Genomic DNA, 20,791 nt, shown 5'->3' on the forward strand with positions numbered 1-20,791 from the left:
GCTTAGCGTTGTCCTGTAACAGGAGGACCCATTTGCGATTCAGAAGTGCTGGCTTCAGAGTTTTGAGTTTTTCTTGAACACGGCTTAACTGCTGACAGTACACAGTTGCATTAATTATCTGATCAGGTGGTAGCAGTTCCCGATGCACGATGCCTTGAGGAGTCCACCAAACATACAGGAGGACCTTCCTCTGGTGCAGTGCTGATTTGGGCTGTTTTGGAACCGGTTCATGGGATGTTAACCAATTATGACGGCGCCGTGGAGCTTCATGCAGGATTCATTTCTCATCACATGTCAACACCCAGTCCAGAAACGGCTCCTTCCTCAGACAAGACAGCAAAGAAACACAGGTGTCTGCTCGCGTTGCCCTCTGGCCCGGAGTCAAATTAGGTGGGACCCATCGACCCAACTTGTAGTTCTTCACAAGTTTATGGAGGTGCTACCGAATGATATCTCCACTCACACTGTATTGCAGTTCCAGTTCCTCACATGTCTGGCCACTCAATTGCTGTCTGAAGATCTTCATTTTGTACATTTGTTGGTCTTCCGGCACGTAGTGCATCTTTGAGTGTTTCGTCACCGTCCTTAAACTTGTTAAACCACCGCTGTACTGTCCACGTAGTCACGACACCCTCACCAAAGGCCTCGCATATCTTCCGCCTTGCTGCAGCGGCGTTTGACACTAGTTTGAACTCGTACAGCATACACGTTCTTATTACGCTCTGTGGAGGTCTCATGTTCCCTCTTGTGTTTACTCAAGTTCACGGTGTAACTAAACTGCCACAATCAGGTAGTATAAATATTTCAATACTTCGATAAAACCCTTCTTACAATGTCTCCTGATTTTGTAAGATAAGCAATGTTCTGTCTAAATTTCCGCCCACACAACACGAAATTCAAATGGTAGTCAGCCGAGGTATGTTTCTACAGCACACGTACAATCCCTTGTTACGGAAATGTTGAATGGCCTTCACGCTTGCCTGATTTTTCATATGGAGTTATTCGAAGGATATGGTGTGCACCGACTACATCCATATTACAAACGAATTGCGGCATTTTAAAAAAATCATTGGCAACAATATTCTGCAAAATTCACTCAGTTGATTCAAATTACAAGAGGGAGTTGTTGCTCTATTTTAATTTAAAGCGTGAAAAATCAAGTCGTCAATATAAGATGCGTCGGATAGTTCTAGGGGCTATGTGTAATGCGGTGATGAAGATTACTCTGAAAAGCTTGTGCTATCTGTACATACAACCGAACTGAAATTTATGAATTCACTAAAAGTAATTACATGTGCCCAGCATTTCCAAAAACTTCACTTCTAAGGAAGAGAGGAAAAGAAGTCAAGTTCTATAATGCACATTCTAACGACGATACAAGTGATTCAGTTATACTTTTCAAGCATTTTATTAATGTTCTTCTTCTCATGAAAAGGATAGGTATTTCAGCTGGTCTTTCATATAGGTCATCATCGTATGCTTTATATCACGGATATACAGGGTGGCCCAAAAGTAGGTATACAGACCAGTATCGATCAAGTATGACATTTTAATTTATTAAGATAATATTTTAATTTATTTGCTTCGACCTGTTCAGATATAAGTGAAGAGAAATTAAGAACAAATAATGAATTAACTAAGTCAATACCAGTATGGATAATAAGTAAATGATATAAAATGCCATGAGCCGATCAGTACGAGACTCTATACCTATCTTTGGGCCACCCTGTACATTAGAGCGTTACAATTTTGTGTAGGAAATATGTAAACTAAAAAGTACATTCCATAGTCTTTAAGTGTTTCATAATTTATATTAACTTTCTTGTTGCACTGGGAAGAATTCTCTTATCTTTCAGATGAGTGACAAATATATCAGAGAAAAAGTACTTATACCTAAATATTTTCTTTGTTTTAGTGATAGCAAAGTAAATCTTTTCCTCACAATTTCGCGTTTATTGGTTTAATTATTTTGTGATTTTTATGTATTTTCTTTACATTTCTTTATAGTTTCCAGTTTTCGTTTCTTATTTTTTCTTTTCTTCCTTCTCTCTTTTTATTTATTTATTTATTTATTTATTTCTGTTAATGGAATGGATTTTAATCTCTTTTTCTAAACAACATTGTCAGGTTGTTGCTCCCCTTGCTCGTTAGAATGTCGTCACTGCAAATATACCACATACGAAATTGCAAATAAATGAATGATTTTGAAAACAAAATTTACTCGTTAGTAAAACAGAAAGTGAAAATTATGAGGTAGTATTAAAAAAAATAGTTCTAGATTTTTCTATTAATAAAATGTAGGAATAAATTTACAGCTGACAACTAAATTTTCGTCCATTACAGTCCGTTGACCAGCCAGATGAATTTTAGTTATTTGATGTGTTGTTAGCACATTAACATCAATCATCTTTATTTCTTAAAATAATTTTAAGTAAAAATAATTTTTTCTTCAGAAATAAAATACTAGTCTCTAGTTCTAAAGAAAACAGAGTACATAGTTCAAAATGCTATTATATCGTTGTTTTAACACACAAGTAGATGAATAATAACTATAAAATTAATATACTGTATTTGTACTGCAAGTGTCAAAGGTAATGTGGCAAACGTTTGGACATTTCTGATAAATATAGCTATGGTTCATATTAAAATAACCCATAATTAAGTCGTTGCGGTTGATGAAGTGATGCACCAGACATTGCTCCCTCTCTGTGTTTATTACTCCTCAGGCATTGATTTCGGTGGGTACCTTAAACTTTTGCCCCAACCGCCACTTATTAACGAACTAATGTAATGAATGTCAGGATACGCCAGGCTTTCGAGAGACCAATGTCTGCCTCCCAGTTCTGGTCACTGATGGAACTTCTTGTGTTGAACTTCACTACCATACATCCAACACAATCTAATTCCTCGTCTCAAGAGACCACAGTCCAACACAAAATGGGAACCTCTTTAAGCCAGAGGATGTCTGCGTCCTCTGTCGTTCAAAGGCTATGAGCCCATCACATATTTTTTCTGGGGGCAAGCATTAATATTTAGGCCCCCTAGAAAAAGTTAATTTCGATCCCCCCCCTTCCCCGCAAAATTCCAAATAAGTCCCTTCTTTCCATCTTTCTCTTACTCTTTTTAGGCTTCCCGTATAGCCTGTGGGCTCTTCTGCACGCCCCTGGACCCTTTCCATATATGACAAATTAATTAAAGGATCAATATTGACAAATCTCACACCCATACGAATAAATGTTATATCTAGAGCCCTTAATAGTGGACATTTTTACTAAAATGGACCCACGACTCTTTGTTTTATTTACCTTTTGTGTGTTGTTTTGTGTATGTAATGTAGTGAACCTGTTTGATGCTTCATTTATAATTTCATGTTTGTATCGTATATGGAGTAAGAAAATTTTGTCTTAAAGTGACCCTCCCTCGTACGGCGGGGAGCTTCCCTAGGGGGCAGTTGCCCCCTGCCCCAGAAGTTACCGCCCTGATCAGTACTATTAAATTATTGCAAAGTGAGCAATCTAGAAATATTATATGCATTCCGTTTAAGTTTCCTTTCTGTAAGAAGCATTTAGAAAAAGTTGGAAGCCAATGGTAAATTATTACGTGAACAATTTTCAATACTGAAAAGACGTTAATGAAAGGATTCAACTAAACTGCTCGCCAGAACTGGATTAAAGGGGGCTTAGGGGGGCTGTAGACCCGTTCTTCCAAGTGGACAGAGGCCTCTACTCTGATCAAAATCTAGGGGTCCACGATCGCTCAGTGGAGCATTGAGCATTCACCTCTGGAGCATGAGGTCCTGGGTTCGATCCCAGCTCGCGCCAAGTGAACATTGTGGTGGGCAAATACCGTGTGCATGGGTTTCCTCGGGGTTCTCCCGTTTCCTCCCACTTTCTTCATTCCACCATTTCATTCATTTCTCATCATCACCGTCTCCTTTAGCCTAGCCGGCATAACGTGGGACGTAAAACTCAAAGATATCTAATCAAAATCTCAACTGGCTTTCTAAAGGGAATCAAAAAGATACAATCATCATCATAAAATAAAATATGACAAAAATATGAAACATATTCCCTTCATTTTCCTACTGTACTTTCACAGAAAAGTGTTAGGCGAAGTGGCGACATATTTCTTCTAGCCTCAGACCTCCAGATGCGTTAATACGAGCCTGCTGCTCGCCATTAAAATTGTAGCACCCAGACGGAGTTATCGGAAGAACACGAAATTTACACACGATGTAGGGGATGATTGTAGAAGAAAATGATTAGGTGGCCAAGGCCGTCGTGCGTCACGTGCGCCTGCCACGCCATCTGGGAAGAGGTATCGAGCGGACCAGAGAGGCGCAGAAGAGCGGCGAGTGTGTGTGGTCGTGAGTGTAGTGTGTCAAAAGCGGTTAGCAACGCCTCGTTTTCGAATACGGCAGCGCTTCCAACAGGTTTCGCAGTTCGATCGATTCCGAATTGTTGCATACTGTGATAGTGGTTTATCGTACCGAGAGATTCGTACCAGAGTAGGACGGAATGCATCTACCGTGACACGTGTGTGAAACTAGAAGTTATAGGAAGGCCCAGTAGAGCGACGTAGAGGTTCCCAACGTCCGCGTCTGACGACGGACCGCGAGGACAGACGCCTGGAACGCATGACTAGGGGCGATTTTGCGATATCTGGTGTCCCCATGAACCGTGCTGTACCGTTTGAAGGAGCGGGGAAGTTTTACTCGCTAGCCATTGCTGCGAACTCATCTGCAGATACAACATAGTCGTGTGCCCCAGAATATTGCCCACACCATCGTGCATGGCGTGAGGAATGGAGTACCGTACTATTCTAATATGAATCCCGCTTTTGTCTACAGCATCATGATGGATGTATCCGTGTCTGACGGCACCGTGACACTAGGCTTCAGGAGACTTGAATCGTGCATCGTCACACAGGCCCTTCACTGGGCATCATGGTATGGGATGCCGTCGCCTTAGGTGTTTGTTCGCGTCTCGTACGCATTCCAGGGACATTGAACTGCCAACTGAATATCACAGAGGTGCTCACCCTTATTACTGTCCGATTAATCCATGGACAGTACAGCGTCTCTTTTGAACAGGATAACGCTGTTCCCCACGTTGGAAGGAATGTCCTCGCATTCATAGAAGCTAATCACGTGCTTCTGTTTCCGTAGCCTGCACGTTCGCCAGATCTCTTGTCGATTGAGCATGTCTGGTCCATGGAAGATTACCGGCTGGCTCAACACAGGTTTCCTCCATTTACTGTTAAGGAGCTAGAGGCGCCATACCTCAAGCGGACATCGATGGGCGCAATCTCTCCATGTATCGGGATTTTAAAACCCAGATTAGTCCTATTATGTGTCTAATTATTTTTATATATTTTTCAAAATTTGACTTTCAACGATTTACAATCAGTATTTTAAAAGGAATTGTGATCCATTCCATAATTTTTAGAATATATATATATATATATATATATATATATATATATATATATATATATATATATATATATATATATATATATATATATATATATATATATAAAATATAAGGATTGTCGAGCCTGTATTAGGAGTGGAAACAATTGTTAACTATTATATTAAGTTACATTTCTTTCCAATTTCACACGCTTTATTCCAAATAGAATATAAATTTCTAGAATATAAACAGTCTTTCAAGTATGTAATAACGCTAGTTTTTAAATAATATATTAATTAAATAGTAGACATAGTTTCATTTCCCAGAGTGCTAAAAATAATTAATAATAATTTCCAGGAGATTTCAAATAACTATTATATTTTTCTCCTTTTTTGTGTGCAGACAGATCAGCACTTCATTGTCTTGATTCACGTCAGAATTTCGTTTAGAAATGTGTACTTTACAAATAAAACAGATAAGTTATTCATTTCAAAAACGCTTGAGATAATACCACTTCCCTTCCTTGCCCTGTAGTGTTTACTGGTTAAGTGACTTACACAAGGATTTCTTTTGTAATACAGATGCCACTGTGTAATCACGCAGATTCATTCACTTAGGGCCTAGACTATATGGATAATAAAAACGTAACAACGCTGCACCGGCTGATTGGAGCAAAGGCTGTACAAGTGGATGAAATATATGAATATTTTCAACGCAGTGCGAGGACACTAACTGAGCCTTGAGAAGATTCATTGCGTCTAGGCGAGTCGGTAACGCGACGTTGGTAGTCTGTAGACATATGGATAGATTTGGAAATATTCAATGATGTAGCCAAGAGTATGGTGTTATATGGAACCCTACAATTTAGCAGAAGAGGGAAGAAAAATTAATATTGTGAAAAATGCAATCCAGACATATGGTATATTACACCAAAACGAACCTTTTTTTTAAAAAAAAAAATCATACATTACGATATCTCGAATCATAGTATTTGAATTGGAGGAAGGGAGAGCAAAATTAACTTCCATTTCTGGTTAATTTTAAATTTAAGCAGCGTGGATGATTTCAAAGCCCCAGTAATATATATATTGCACGAAAACCGAATATTCTCACTAAAGTTGGGGAAGATTTTTTTTTTAATTGGTACGGGTTTTCATTCGTCGTTCTTGATTGATTTTAATCCAAAGAAGTTTTAATCCAAGATTGAGAATAACCCGCAAATATCATACAGTATATACACTACATTGTTTAAAAATAAAATGCGTTTATAGAAATTATCACATGACTTCATTTTAGAATATCAGAGCGGGTATTACTGGAACCGAAAAGCTGTGGAAAGTCAGAAAGCAACCTTCATTGAAATTAGATAAATTTTACGAGAGTTTCCACGGAGAAGACTGACTAAGACACAGGTATACAAATGCCAGTTGAGTCGAATAGTAGAAAAGAAGCTACGCTCACTTGAACTACAACTAATTATGCTGCGTATTGTAGAAAGAAGATAAAAGGCCTTTTCCTTTTTCTTTTTGATGAAGTGCAGATTTGTTGTCACCATATACTTCTCCAATTTCACTATGTTTCATAAATAGTAGAGTGCAATTAGGTCTGAACTTCTGACATTCAAAAAAGCAAGAAGAAACCTTTTTAAAAATGATCATGATACTCTATACAGTAACTCAGAGAAAGTTCCAAAAACTCCCGCGTCGGGTTTGGTCAACTTGGCCGCCATATTGGATAGTCTATTTCCAAAACTAAAAGTTTTCGTGGAAATCATAGCATTCACTTTAACTGACTATAGTACAGGTTGTAAACACAGTAGAGATATGAACCGTATCTCATTGAAAACATGTTTAATTAGTTCTTCTTATTGTGTAATAATTTTGGAAATTTACATTTTCCAGAAAGAGAGAATTCTTATTTTCACTTTCCCTAGAGGGGGAAAAAGAGGAATTCCACAAACTTTCTCAAAACAAGAGTGAAAAATTTTGTTTTTTGATCCTTATTATAATACAATGTTGTAGGGAGAAGAAACATAAAATATGTGCAAATTGGTGGCTATGGCTAAACCTTTCTCAGTAAAACGTTAAAAATACACAACATAACTGCCTTCTAAAGCTGGGACTTTAAACTTAGATTCACGTTATCCCTCTTATCCAAATATTGTAAAATTTTCACCTGTGCATCCACAAGTTTTGACTGAAGTTATCAAGGATAGGCATTTGAAAAAGCTGCAATATCTTTTACAAAACCCGATGTTGACTCTTTTGGGGAAGGGCAAAACGGAAAAATCCCAAAATTTGAGGGATTTTTGAAAAAAATCTTTATTCTTAGCAAGCTAGATTAGTCGGAAGAATTTGACGCGTGTACAAAATTGTTGAAAAAATCATGTTTAGAAATGTATACAAATTCGTAATGTTTGAGCTGGGAAAGGGCATAAAAAGTAATTTTTTTATTATGTAAAGGTTTCAAATTTGGATAATTTTGATTTGAAAGTAACTTACGTTTACTTGAACCTATTCCAGACGAGGATATTTTGCATCTTGGAATGTCTCTTCTTCGATATCCTTTTCGGGAACTAGTAAATCTCCATCCATTTCCACTTCATCTTCTATGTTCTTGTTGGTACGTCCATGCCATATGCAGTACATACACATGATTAAGCATTTTAACATATCTCTCCTGCACTCAGAATTTCTTTCACAGTCGTCGGTGCAGGAAGAAGAGATAAGATGTAGTAAGTCTTCAGGAGCAGCGGACTTCGAAGATGGTATGGGACATAGATAACTATTGACTATCTTAAACCCTAGCGTAAAGTGTCCATGTTAACACCATGCCATTGTTGCACTTGATAAAAGACTCGGAGTGAATGATCAAGAGCGGCTCCTGTTGTAGGAGGAAGTACAGCTAAGTTAAACTGCAAATGTATAGGCTGTTTGGCAATTGTCTTCTCATATAGTTGGTGTCATAAAATGTCGAAGTTCCCGATATCTTTTGACTCATACAGTGGCAGAAAGATTCACCAGCTTAAGTCACAGCTTCAGCTGACACTCGAGAATTATTGAAAATACTTAGTTTCTCTATAGGTTCCTTATTGCTCTAACTTTTTGTAAGCAGAGATTTTGCCGTTTCGATAAATTGACGAAACTGAATCGCATCCTGTGAAGCCGTGTACAATTAGAAGAAAGTCCTTCACATCACATATATCATCTTGAATAGTTCCAATATGGTGAATCTTGTCTGGGCAAATCTTCAGTGGACTGACATAATCATTTTTAAAGATGTGTCTGGTGGAGCAAGAGCAAGAACTAATAAATCTTTGTCTTCATCAATCAAAATAACTCTAAGGCCTTTCTTGGCCTATGTAATAGCCATGGTTGCAATCAGCATATCAACATCTACCTTGGCCTGGAGTACCTTGTATCCTGATTTGTGGAGATGCTTACTCCAAAGATGGCTGAATCTCATTTTGTTGCTGTGATATAGGAGAAATTCAGTCTGCCCTTCAATAACAGTAATATTATCTTCTAATTCTATGTCTACGAGGCAAGTGTTTCCTGCGCGTCGCAGATGCTCCTTATCTTTTGTCCTTATACCTTCGTTATTTTCATCAAAAACGACGAGACTTTTTCCTTAATGTGTAACAACGCATGCAGTATTTTGCTGACATATTTCTTTGAGCGTGGCTGGACACTGCAATACAATACGATGCAAGAGATGCCCACCATCAACTATGTAGGATACATCCTGTTTTGCAGCACCACTCGTTGTTTGCTGGGTCGAAGTTCAGGACAAAACGGATATTTTCGATGATTTTGTAACTTTTCTCATTAGACCTCCTTCATAAAATAAGGAGAGAGGATACGCAGATAGTTCGTATTTGAAGATCTCAGACAACTGTTCTTCAGAGCTAACTGTGAATACCATGCAGTGCAGAAGCTTGTTTGGGTTTACACACATTGCTTCATTACGCACAGTTACTGATCTTGTTAAGCCTCCCCAAAGACTTCACACTTGACTTGCGTTTCAGATGAATTTCACTGAATCGCTCAACCTTCTTCACCACAATGAGTCTAACTTCTAATGCTTTATCACAATTTACATTTTTGTCTGCTAGCAAATCAGTAGATATTGATGTAAGTTGGGATGATCTCTCGAATGGTTTATGTTCACGGAGCTGGCTGATGAAACAGACATCTTCAGCGTTACAAGTTCGACGAGACTCTCACAAGTCAATATGTTGTTCGGAGGAGGCAGCGGAACATCAGTGGATTTCTCCACAGCATCCCCTATTTTTGAATATGCAAACATGGAATGAACCCATGTAGTTGAAGCAAAATTCCTTGTCCCCACGTGAGGCTACCACTACTTTTCATAGCTCTCATCAAAGTCTCTGTTCAATTGTCAGGTCACTCCAAATTCCGCAAAAAACTTTTCACTTTGTCTAACTATGAAGTAGCTTTGTTTTACAAACTTCGGGAGTTCTTGTTTTAGTAAAATATACTCTAGTTTTACAGGATCATTAGCTGAATTGATGATAATGATGATGTAGTGTTCTGCTTGAATGCAGGTCTTTGATCCGAAGTTTCCTAGGGCAAGGGAAACCCATGTGGTTTGCCATTGCCTTCCGTAGGATGATGATGACTAAGTGGATGAATAAGTATGCGCTATTTAAAAATTTGATCAATATTACAACCACTAGAAGAAGTCTCAACCTGAGAATTAGATTGACTTTTTGACTAAAGAAAAATTAACCAATGCTTGCGGTTACATGTTAATTTCTTCCAATTATTCCTACATACAAGGACTATATACATATATATTAAAATTTCCATGAAATTATCGGAAATTTCCTGTTCTTCATTTCTCCAAACAAGCTAATATTTAAGTTTGTAGAGATTATTGAAGTCTCTGCAAAGTACTACCCACTGATAATTTCACTCAAACTTGTGGATGCAGGGGTGAAAATCTTACAATATGGATCAAGAGAAAATTTAGTGCATTATATGAGTATTCGAAATCCCAGCTTTTAGGAGATATTATATTATGTATTTTTAATGTTTTACTAAGAAAGGTGTAGGCAATAATTTTGTACATATTTTATGTTTCTTCTCCCTACAATGTTGTAATAAAAATCAAAAAACTCAATTTTTCATTTTTGTTCTGAGAAATTTTGTAGAATTTTCCTTTTTTCCCTTTCGGTAAAATGTTAATTTCTTTAATTTTCACACAATAAGAACAACTAATTAATTCCCTTTTTAACGAGGTATTTTTTATGTCTCTACTGAGTTTACAACCTGCATTATAGTCAGTTAAAGTGTATGTTAAGGTTTTCAAGAAAATTTTGACATTGAAAATAGGCTACTCAATATGCCGGCCATAGTGACCAAACCTGACGAGAGTGTTTTTGGACTTTCTCTGAGTTACTGTATAGAGTATTATGATCATTTAGAAAAGGTTTTGGATTGTTTTTGTTTCTTCTTCCTACTATGTTGTAATGAAAATCTCAAAACTCAATTTTTCACTTCTGTTCTGGGAAATTTTGTAGAATTTTCCTTTTTTCCGTTTTGGGAAAATGTAAATTTCCAAAATTTTTACACAATAACAACAAATAATTAGATATCTTTTCAACGAGGTATGGTTCATACCTCTGCTGTGTTTACAACCTGTATTATAGTCAGTTAAAATGAATTCTAGGTCTCTTCGAAAACTTTTGGCATTGGAAATAGGCTATCCAATATGGCGGCCATAGTGACCAAACCCAACGCGGGATTTTTCGGGACTTTCTCTGAGTTACTGTATAGAGTATCATGATTATTTTAGAAAAGGTTTCGGCTTTTTTTCTTTTTTTTTGAATGTCCGGGTTTTGCCCTTTTTTGGTCTACTTGCACTGAACTAAAAAGTTGGAGAATCTTTTATGAATTTTCTCGGAACAATTTCTTTCATCAGATGGGAAATTACTTTCTTCTCTTATTATTGACTGACTTCAACCCCAGTAGTAGAATTGTGAGAAAGCCTCTCGGAACATATACACTATATTATATCAAAATCGATTTGTTTATGAAAGCTATCGTGGGAAATATTTTCTAAATCGCCAGGAGGATGCTAAATTCGTTCTCTTATTCTTGACTGATTCTAAACCTAAGCATAGGGGAAGACTAGAATGCCTAAGAAACATATACCACAAATTCCACAAAAACAATATTTTCGTGCGAAAGTAATCGCGGTACACGTTTTTAACTGTAAAGATTAATTTATGTCCTTATTCTTTACTAACGTACCCACATGCGCAAAAAAAAAAAAAAAAAGCGCGTATACTGTAACTCAAGGTTTTTCACATTTATTCCATTTTCCTTACGTTTATGAGTAAAATTCAGTTATCAGTATGTGGAGATGATAGAAAGCTATCCATCTAAGGAGATATTTCCAAAAAATATAATAAAATAATAAAAATATAAGCAAAAAACAAAATTACGCTCGGTTTTGTGTATACTGGCAATCATGCTTTCGAGTAATTTTTAGTAGCAGAGCATGATTGAGAAGGGAAATTGACAATAGGCTGTGAACGAGGGGCGATAGGCGAAGGAAGGAACTGGAAAGTGGAGTAAAATATTGAATTTATTGGTTTAAATCTAGTGTGTAGATGGTTTGCCATACATAAATTAGTTTCTGTAACTAAGATGTCGTACGAAAATATAGAATTAAACAGAAAAACTCTTATCTTAATGTTCGAAGCGATACGCACCATGGTTATGAGCACTATTTGTTAAGGAAAGAAAGCAAACAAAACGTAATCTCCGTGGTTAGGTGGATAGAGTGGCGGACTAGCAGTTATTTTATTATTTTGACACGAGATCGAATCCCATCCCGTCCCATATATATATATTACAAAATATTATAGGAAGTGTATAATTTTGATGTTAATAAGAAACGAAACAATATAATAAGGAAATAACTTATTGATAGTATCCTTTAATCGACGTATTTATTCAGTATTAGAATACGTGTAGGCCTACTATTGGAAACAGTGATTGCTTTCAGTTTATGGTCTTACTTCCCCTGCCCGTTCTTGAACAGCAGCACTTCGGATTTGTGTGTCAGGAACAGGAAAAAGAACATACGTGACCTTGACAGCCTTTCCAGTCTTACCCCTTGTTACATCGACCTGATGTCAAATTATCGTTTATGTGTGTGTGTGCTTGTGCTTTTTGCTTTTTAGAGTATTGACTTTCTCTTTTTTATTCATATCCTCAAGTGCAAGAATGCTTTCGTTGAACGTAACTAAATTATACAGATCTATGTATGCGGAACACGAATATTTCCAAAAGATAGCTTGAATATAAACGATAATCATGCCATATTTCTACATTATGTAGTAGGCCTATGAAGGTTTGCACTGAAGTGAGCATTAATACACAATATCTGTGGAACATTACTGAGGGCTTGCAGACAGGTTTGCAGTGAATTTCACGGGGTTCGATATTGTAACGATCCTAGAGAACTCCTGAGCCTTCCACACTGGACACTATAAGTTAAATTCGTGCTTAATTAAAACTCTATTAGTTTAAATTTAAAACTGTTGACCGTTATCACCTGTGCACTATGAGCAACAATCCGCCAGTAATTCTTTATTTTTGCCCTCTGTTTTAGCGCCACAAATGTCTTTGTTCACAAATTTCTTTGTCTATGGTTTTGCATATACGTAGCGTGGACATTAAATTTTGACTTTTACGCCATATGCATCTAATTACAAACACACCTATAACACGAACACAACAAACTTGGAAAATATAATTTGTGTATGGAAAATCATACACGAGGCGCTGCACGGGAGAGCCGTGTGCATACATATGACAGTCAACTTCCTAAAAAATTAATAATAATAATAATAATAATAAACAGAAAACGAAACAGTTATTTACATAATTTAATTATTTAAGCATGGAAGTGCAATGGACTTAAGTTATTTCTCTCTCTCTCTCTGAAGGCAACAACCCTTAGGGTGCCAAGATGTAGAAAAGGACTTGTGGCACTCACGACTATAGGGTGGTGTGTGGTTGGCACATCGGGTTCCTTTGTTGTTAGTTCCAGCTTTCTAGACCGGATGCAGTTATTCCCGGTAGAAAATACAAGAAAATATACCTTTCTATTACTATTAAAGTAAATAATTACACTCATTCCCTGAATGTGACACTTGTTTGTTTAAGTGTATACAGACAGCTGATCCGTGGAAGAATCGTTGATAATAATAAATAAAATAAAGTCGACAAATATTCTTGTAAATAATAGGTAAAAGTTTGCGTCACACTGTTAATTTTGCTGGGCACGCCAGTGTGCCGTGTTATCCGGTTGTGGCACACTGGAATATAGGGTATGGCTTTCTAATTTTTCCCAATTATTTTAACTGCTTCAATTGAAATGAATCTATAATAATAAGAGAGTGAATTTAGTCTTCTTACCCTTCGATTTAGCAATAAGGTCCGCTAGAATTGTATATATAAAAATAATAATACTCAGAATTTTATAGAGTTGTTTGTTTTATCCGAAATGACATACTTCCTGCAACTGTTTGGGTTGGAATTATTTGAAATCAAATCTTTAAGTTTTACGACCCACGGTTATACCGGCCAGGCTAAAGGAGACGGTGATGATGAGAAATGAATGAAATCATTGAATGAAGAAAGTGGGAGAACACGGGAGAACCACGAAAAAACCCATGCACATGGTGTTTGTCCATCACAAAATTCACTCGGTGCGAGCTGGGATCGAACCAAGGATCCCATGCACCAAAGCTGAACACTTTATCACTGAGCCACCGCGGCCCCTCTGAAATTATTTATAGGATAGAGTGACTACTTTATGAAAACTTGATATCGAAAACATTTGTTTAAAAATACCAGCTTTTTGTGAAATATTGCTTAATATTCAGGAAAACTTAAGTCAATATAATAATAATAACAATAATAATAATAATAATAATAATAATAATAATAATAATAATTTAAAACTCTCTGGACCTAGTGCATTGCCACAATTCCACGAATTAAAAAGAATTTGTTTACTTCTCATGTAAATGTAGAAGGACTTAATCCCTGTTGCTTTCAATATACGAAGAAAGTGTCCAACTGTCAAATGATATGCTACATAAAATGCCCTATGCAACATAGTGTAGTGTAGACTCATCATTTCTAGGTTGTCTAAAGAACTCTTTTGTTTTAGCAAGAAAGGAAGAAAATAGAAACTGCTCAGCTTTAACCTAGTAGAAAGTTAAGGGAAAATGCACAGAGTTGTTGGATATTAAATGTAGTTCGGATTAATGGAGTAAGACACCATAGTTTATAGTTTACTCTTCAGGAAAAGTAACAAGTTTATTACTTGTAATTTATTCTTTGAGTCAAAGTATTTTGCAATGAACCATCGTTTATAAGATATTTTTACGATCGTATACTATTACTTTCGAAAATTGTACTCATAATGTAATTTCCCATCATGGATTTGAAAAAAATCAAAGTACGAACAAAGAAAGATCTCCGATCCACATGTCTCTTCATGTTTAATATGGAAGCCTCATCTTCATTATTGACCCTTAATTTATTTCAGTCCTAGGCAAAGCGAATTGACGGGATGGCTCTAAGTGAAAACATCATTTAGATGGTTAAGTAATCAGGAAATTGCTGCTGTTATTTCACGAAACACAACAGATCTTGAGGAAAAAAAAAAGAATTTTGCTTACCAGGGGGAGAAAGTAAATCATCTGCTTACGTTTGCTTAACTAGGAAGAAGGCAAGGGCGCCGATCCTTGGGGGCAGGGCCCCCAAAGCTCATGTGGGCCTCCTTTGTGTTTATGAATATACAATATTTGGCATAATTTGAGTGCAATTTGTCTTAAAATACTCATATATATATATATTCTGCATTTGAATGCTCCCCCCCCAAATTTACAGAGAAATCGGTGCCCTTGGAAGAAGGTCTAGTGAAATGAATAAAAGTGTGATATCGTAATACTTGAACAATTCTATCTAATGGAGGAAAGTAAATTAGTATTCAACACTTCTTTCAATTTTAAGCATTTCAAAGATTCTCGTAATTCAGTAGCATCCCGGATTTGCATTTTTAAAATATGAGAACTTCATCTATACCATAACGTGGGAATCGGTTTCGGACCATGCACTTACGCCACTTTGCCACAAGAGGCACATAGGAGAGTATCTCTTTCGATTTTCTTAGAAATAATGCGAATGGCATGACTTTTAAAACTATGTTTAAAAAAGAATACACATCGACACAATAAGATGATAATATGATACCTAGGAAGTATATTGAATTGTTTTTAATTTGTTCTCACGCTACCAAAACAGTACTTATGTTTTTTTTAGTCCATCCTTTTAATATAAGCATTTCACACTACTGTCTGTTCTAGGACGATACAATTCTAGATCATGTATATGCTAGCTTTAGAAAAACAGTAGAATTTCGCTTATCCGACATAAACAGGCAGGCAGAACGCCGGATAATATGAATGTGTTAAGAAAACAGCTATTAAAAGAGAAACTTATGATATAATTTTACATATTACGCATCTAGTAATCATGTTTTATAACAAATAAATGCACTGCACTGAATCAGGGACGTATCCAGCGTAAGGGCCTGAGGGCTGTCCCCCTCCGAAACACAAGCACTTTTTAATAAATTTGCTTTTACCCTTTTGAGGTTCTTTTATATCGGTTTACTTGGAGTCAGTGTCCAAACTTTGGGCAATGTGCTGTTGTCTTCTTATAATTCTAAGAACATACCATAATGCCATTATACCAGGTGGAATTAAAAAACAGTTTTAAATAGTATTAACAAGTTTTCGATCTTTCTTACGATTACGAGCATCTTTATCAATCCCTCGCTTAACCTATTTTTTACGATGCTTTCCATCTTGGCATTGCTGGAAAAGTATGATACTGTCCTGAAAACTGGCCTTGAATCAATTCTGAACTGCTCCTTAAATGACAACTCTTGGACACAAGCATGTTTACCTGTTGGTTTGGGCGGTCTTGGTATTCGACGAGCTGTGGATATGGCGATTCCTACATTCTTAGCGTCATACCACGGATCTCTGCGTTTAATCGAAGCTCTCCTTCCACAGGGTTATTGTTTGGATCCAGATGGTTCAGTTCAAGAAGGCTCTAATAAGTGGGCAAACTTAGCAGATACAAGCCTTCCGGAGATTAACAAAAAGTGTTATCAGTCATCTTGGTATACACCAATTGCATGTCAATTACATAATCATTTGTTACAATCTGTTGTTGTTCCGGAAGATAAAGCCAGGCTTCTTGCTGCCTCGTCTCCCGAAGCGGGTGCATGGTTGATGGCGATATCTTCTCCGCCTTTAGGCCTTCATTTGTCAAATGAAAGCTTTCGAATTGCTGCAGCCTTACGTTTAGGCTTCGCAGTTTGTGAGCCTCATCGCTGTCCAGCTTGTGGGGATGAGGTTAACCAACGTGACCTGCATGGCCTTTCATGCATGAAGAGCGCTGGTAGATTCGCTCGACATTTCTCTGTAAATGATATAATACTACGAGCCCTCAACACAGCTGGATTTCCTTCAATACGGGAACCTTCTGGTTGCTGTCGTTCGGATGGAAAGCGACCGGATGGGATGACACTGGTTCCATGGATGAGAGGTAAATGTTTATTGTGGGACTTCAGATACGCTGATACATACGCTCATTCACGTCTCCCTCTGTCAGTAATGAACGCTAGAGCTGTTGCTAATCGCAGAGAAGCTGAAAAGCAAAGAAAATACAACAACCTTCTCGAAAAGTTTGTTTTCACTCCAATCGCTATTGAAACAAGTGGTGCTTGGGGTGCAAGAAGTCTTGAATTCATTAGGGAGGTAGGAAGACGCATTTCTTGTGTTTCCGGCGAAGTTCGCTCCACATCTTATCTAATACAGCGTATATCCGTTTCTATTCAACGTGGTAACGTCTCGTCGGTCCTTGGCACTTTACCACCTGGCAAGGAACTGGATGAGGTGTTTATACTCTGAGAAGAATTGTTTTATATATAATAGTTACTGGACAATAGTTTTTCTTTTGACGTTACAATTACATAATTATTTCTGATTTAATATTTCTTGTTTCCGACCATGAATCGACATTAATATGTTCTGTAACTTTCAAATACTATCGTAACAGTGTAAGTTTTCGTTCTGTTTTTAACTTTAATATATTAGAACGATACACTCAATGTCTTCTTGCTATTTTTGTTATGTGATATATGTGTTATGCGTAGCAGACAGTTTTCTTTAGTTACATTTCTCTCGAAGATATGTTTCATTTTGTTTGTGCTATAATGCAGTTTCCAAAGTAAACCGGTTTATAAATGAGAAGTAGGAAAAAGTTTAAGAGAAATACAGAACTGTTGCATTATTATTATTATTATTATTATTATTATTATTATTATTATTATTATTATTATTATTATTATTATTATTATTATTATTGATATTTTTTAAAACATTAGAATTATGTTCTTACGAGGGTTCGTGTTGGGCCCCCTCTGAATAGTAAACCTGGATACGTGTCTGTACTGAATAATAGACATATGAGTCAAGGTGTAGAATCAAGGGCTAGGCCATAGACTCCAGAGCATGAAAAATAGATTAAGACCACAACTTGCAGTTCTTCTTGCCGATTGGTGCTATCTGCAATGATATGTCGGATCATACGGTAATGTGGAACAAAGGAAGGTCAGATAAGCGAGACCATGGTGTATTGGTGTTTCACGCACTTAAATCTCTAAAATGTTTGTATAAACAATTATCTTTCAATCCCTAGCTAAATTTGTGGGTATGATCACACACCTTGCCTTATATAGTATAGCCTTTTAGCTAAAAAAATATTTTTTTTTAGCTAAAAGCTAAAGAGAAGCCAACTTCAATTATTTACTTAGGTGTTTTTTTTTTTTTAATAATAATGGCAAACTAGTCCATTTCATCACGATAAATCACGTTTGGTACTAAGATGTCTTTTTCTGTCCGTATATATCCTTCACACTTTGTTGGAGACAAAATTGTTCCTTTCCCAAGGAAACAGGATGAGAGAAGCTATACAACAGCATAAACTGAAAACAATATCTATTACCATAGTACTCAAATACTGGATAAATACGTCATTACAGCAAAATATCAACAAGTTATGTCCTTACTATATTGCTTCGGTTCTTATTAACATGAAAATTATAATTTGTAAAAAAAATAATAATAAAAAAGATGGGATGGGATGGGATAGGATTCGATCTAGTGTCAAAATAGTGGAAGAATTACTAATCCATTACGCTACCCACCTAACCACGGAAACTACTTTTTGTTTGGTCTCTTTTTCTTAACAAATAAATGCTAATATCCATAGCGCATGTCACTTCCAACCTCCAGACAGGAGATTTCCTCTTTGTTTCTATATTTCCGTACGACATCTTGGTTACAGAAGCTGATTTATATTTGGCAGACAATCTACACACTAGGTTTTAACCAATAAATGCAACATTTTACTCCACTATCCAGTTCCTTGATCCAACTCCTCGACTTCCCTACTGAATTCCCTCCGCAATTGTGCTCTGCTACTGAAAAAAATCCCTAGAAATCATGATTGCCAGTATACACAAAACCGAGCATAATTTTGTTTTTTGCTTATATTTTTATTATTTTATTATATTTTTTGGAAATATTTGCTTAGATGGATTGCTTTCTATTATCTCTACATACTAGTAACTGAATTTTACCCATAAACGTAAAGAAATGGAATAAGTGCGAAAAATCGTAAGTTACAGTATACGCGCAATTTTTATTGCGCATGGGAGTACCTGCATCCAGCGAGAACCATTGAGAAGCTTAAACTAAAATGCACGCCTCATTGCTACAAAATCATACAGTCTATATTTTAATTTTGAGTGACTAGCCCTTTTATTATTGAGAGACATTTATCTTACGCAGAGATGTCATTGGGAGGAAAAGTATACGCCAAATTACATCAATATCGAGTCATTTTTGTGAAAGTTAAACAAATATATATATATATATATATATATATATATATATATATATATATATATATATATATATATATATATATATATATATATATATTTATTTAAGGAAACTTCGAAATTCAGGAGAACTTTTACTCCTCCTTTTACCAACTTATCTTTGACCAATTTCAACCCCAATAAATGCGGAGGATTGGGATATGCCAAAGAAAGTATAGCTACGTTATTATTTATCGAAATCAGATCTTCACGCAAGTCTAGTGGCTAGTCCATGTGCGCCTTTGGTGCACGTAGTTCCGAATTCGATCTCTGATGAGAGCCCAAAATATTTTCACAATCATTTACTTCCATTGATCTTCCGCCTCCTTTTAGCCTAAAGGGCATAGCTGAGGAACTTTATACTGTACATCGTAATCGAATAAATTACGTATTTATGTCAGAAACTTGTTTTGTGTGTATATTTTCCCCATTATTCCTATATTTTTAATAGGTGGGTAATATAGGTTTTATTTCCTCATTACTCTCATATTCTTAATAGATTGCATGCACAATCTTAAACAATAGGGTTATTTCCGAATGTTGGAAGAAGGCATATAATAGTTTCCTTAAAATTAAAATGTCACGAGAGTTGGGGGATAGACAGGCAGATGGGTATGCAGACGCACGCACATGCCATTTCGAGTCACATGAAAATACTTGCTAAATTAATTGTAGTTTCAGTTGCAAGATCGCTTCTACATTTTATTAATGGAAGAAAAATCTAAAATTACTTTCCTTTTGGTTAAATTATAATTGTTTCCTCATCATATTATCTTAGAAAAAAGAGCTAAAACCGTTATACTATTTTTTCCTGTTATTCATTCAACGAAAAACAAATTATATAACCTTTAATATCTAACCTTAGTGAAGACTAGAACACACAACGACGGATTAGGAAGTAAGAATGATAATCACTAGCCCACATATCCACCTAATCCAATCCAGCCTAAAGTTTTAACGTTGTAGTACTTTTTATATTTCTGTTGTATGGAATTATTAATATGTAACAGTTTTGCTGTTTTCCTTGCCTTTACTTATATATTGCGTAGTCTGTATCAAGCCAGATATATTGTTATTTACCAAGACTTATTGTTTTGAAAGTTTTAATAAGGTCAATTAAGTGACGAAGTGAACTTATATTGTATGCACTAATTCTTTCATACCTTCCATTGTGACAAGGAGTAGTGAATGCCAACCCGCAGAAAATCCGGCGAGGTCATTGAGAAATAAATAAACGAAATAATATAATATACAGTTTATGTATCATAACATAAACCCAACTCAAAATTATGTGCTGTTTTGAAACA

At 36.2% G+C, this 20,791-nt stretch overlaps 1 protein-coding gene across 8 annotated transcripts in view; it reads left to right on the top strand.

Annotated features, from left to right (window-relative positions):
* Positions 1 to 20,791, top strand: part of LOC145674949 (uncharacterized) — a 768,948-nt gene that overhangs the window by 485,908 nt on the left and 262,249 nt on the right. The window lies entirely within an intron of this gene.

Source organism: Thermobia domestica, chromosome 18 (assembly GCF_964235325.1).
Source record: "Thermobia domestica chromosome 18, izTheDome1.hap1.1, whole genome shotgun sequence".
Classification (NCBI taxonomy): domain Eukaryota; kingdom Metazoa; phylum Arthropoda; class Insecta; order Zygentoma; family Lepismatidae; genus Thermobia; species Thermobia domestica.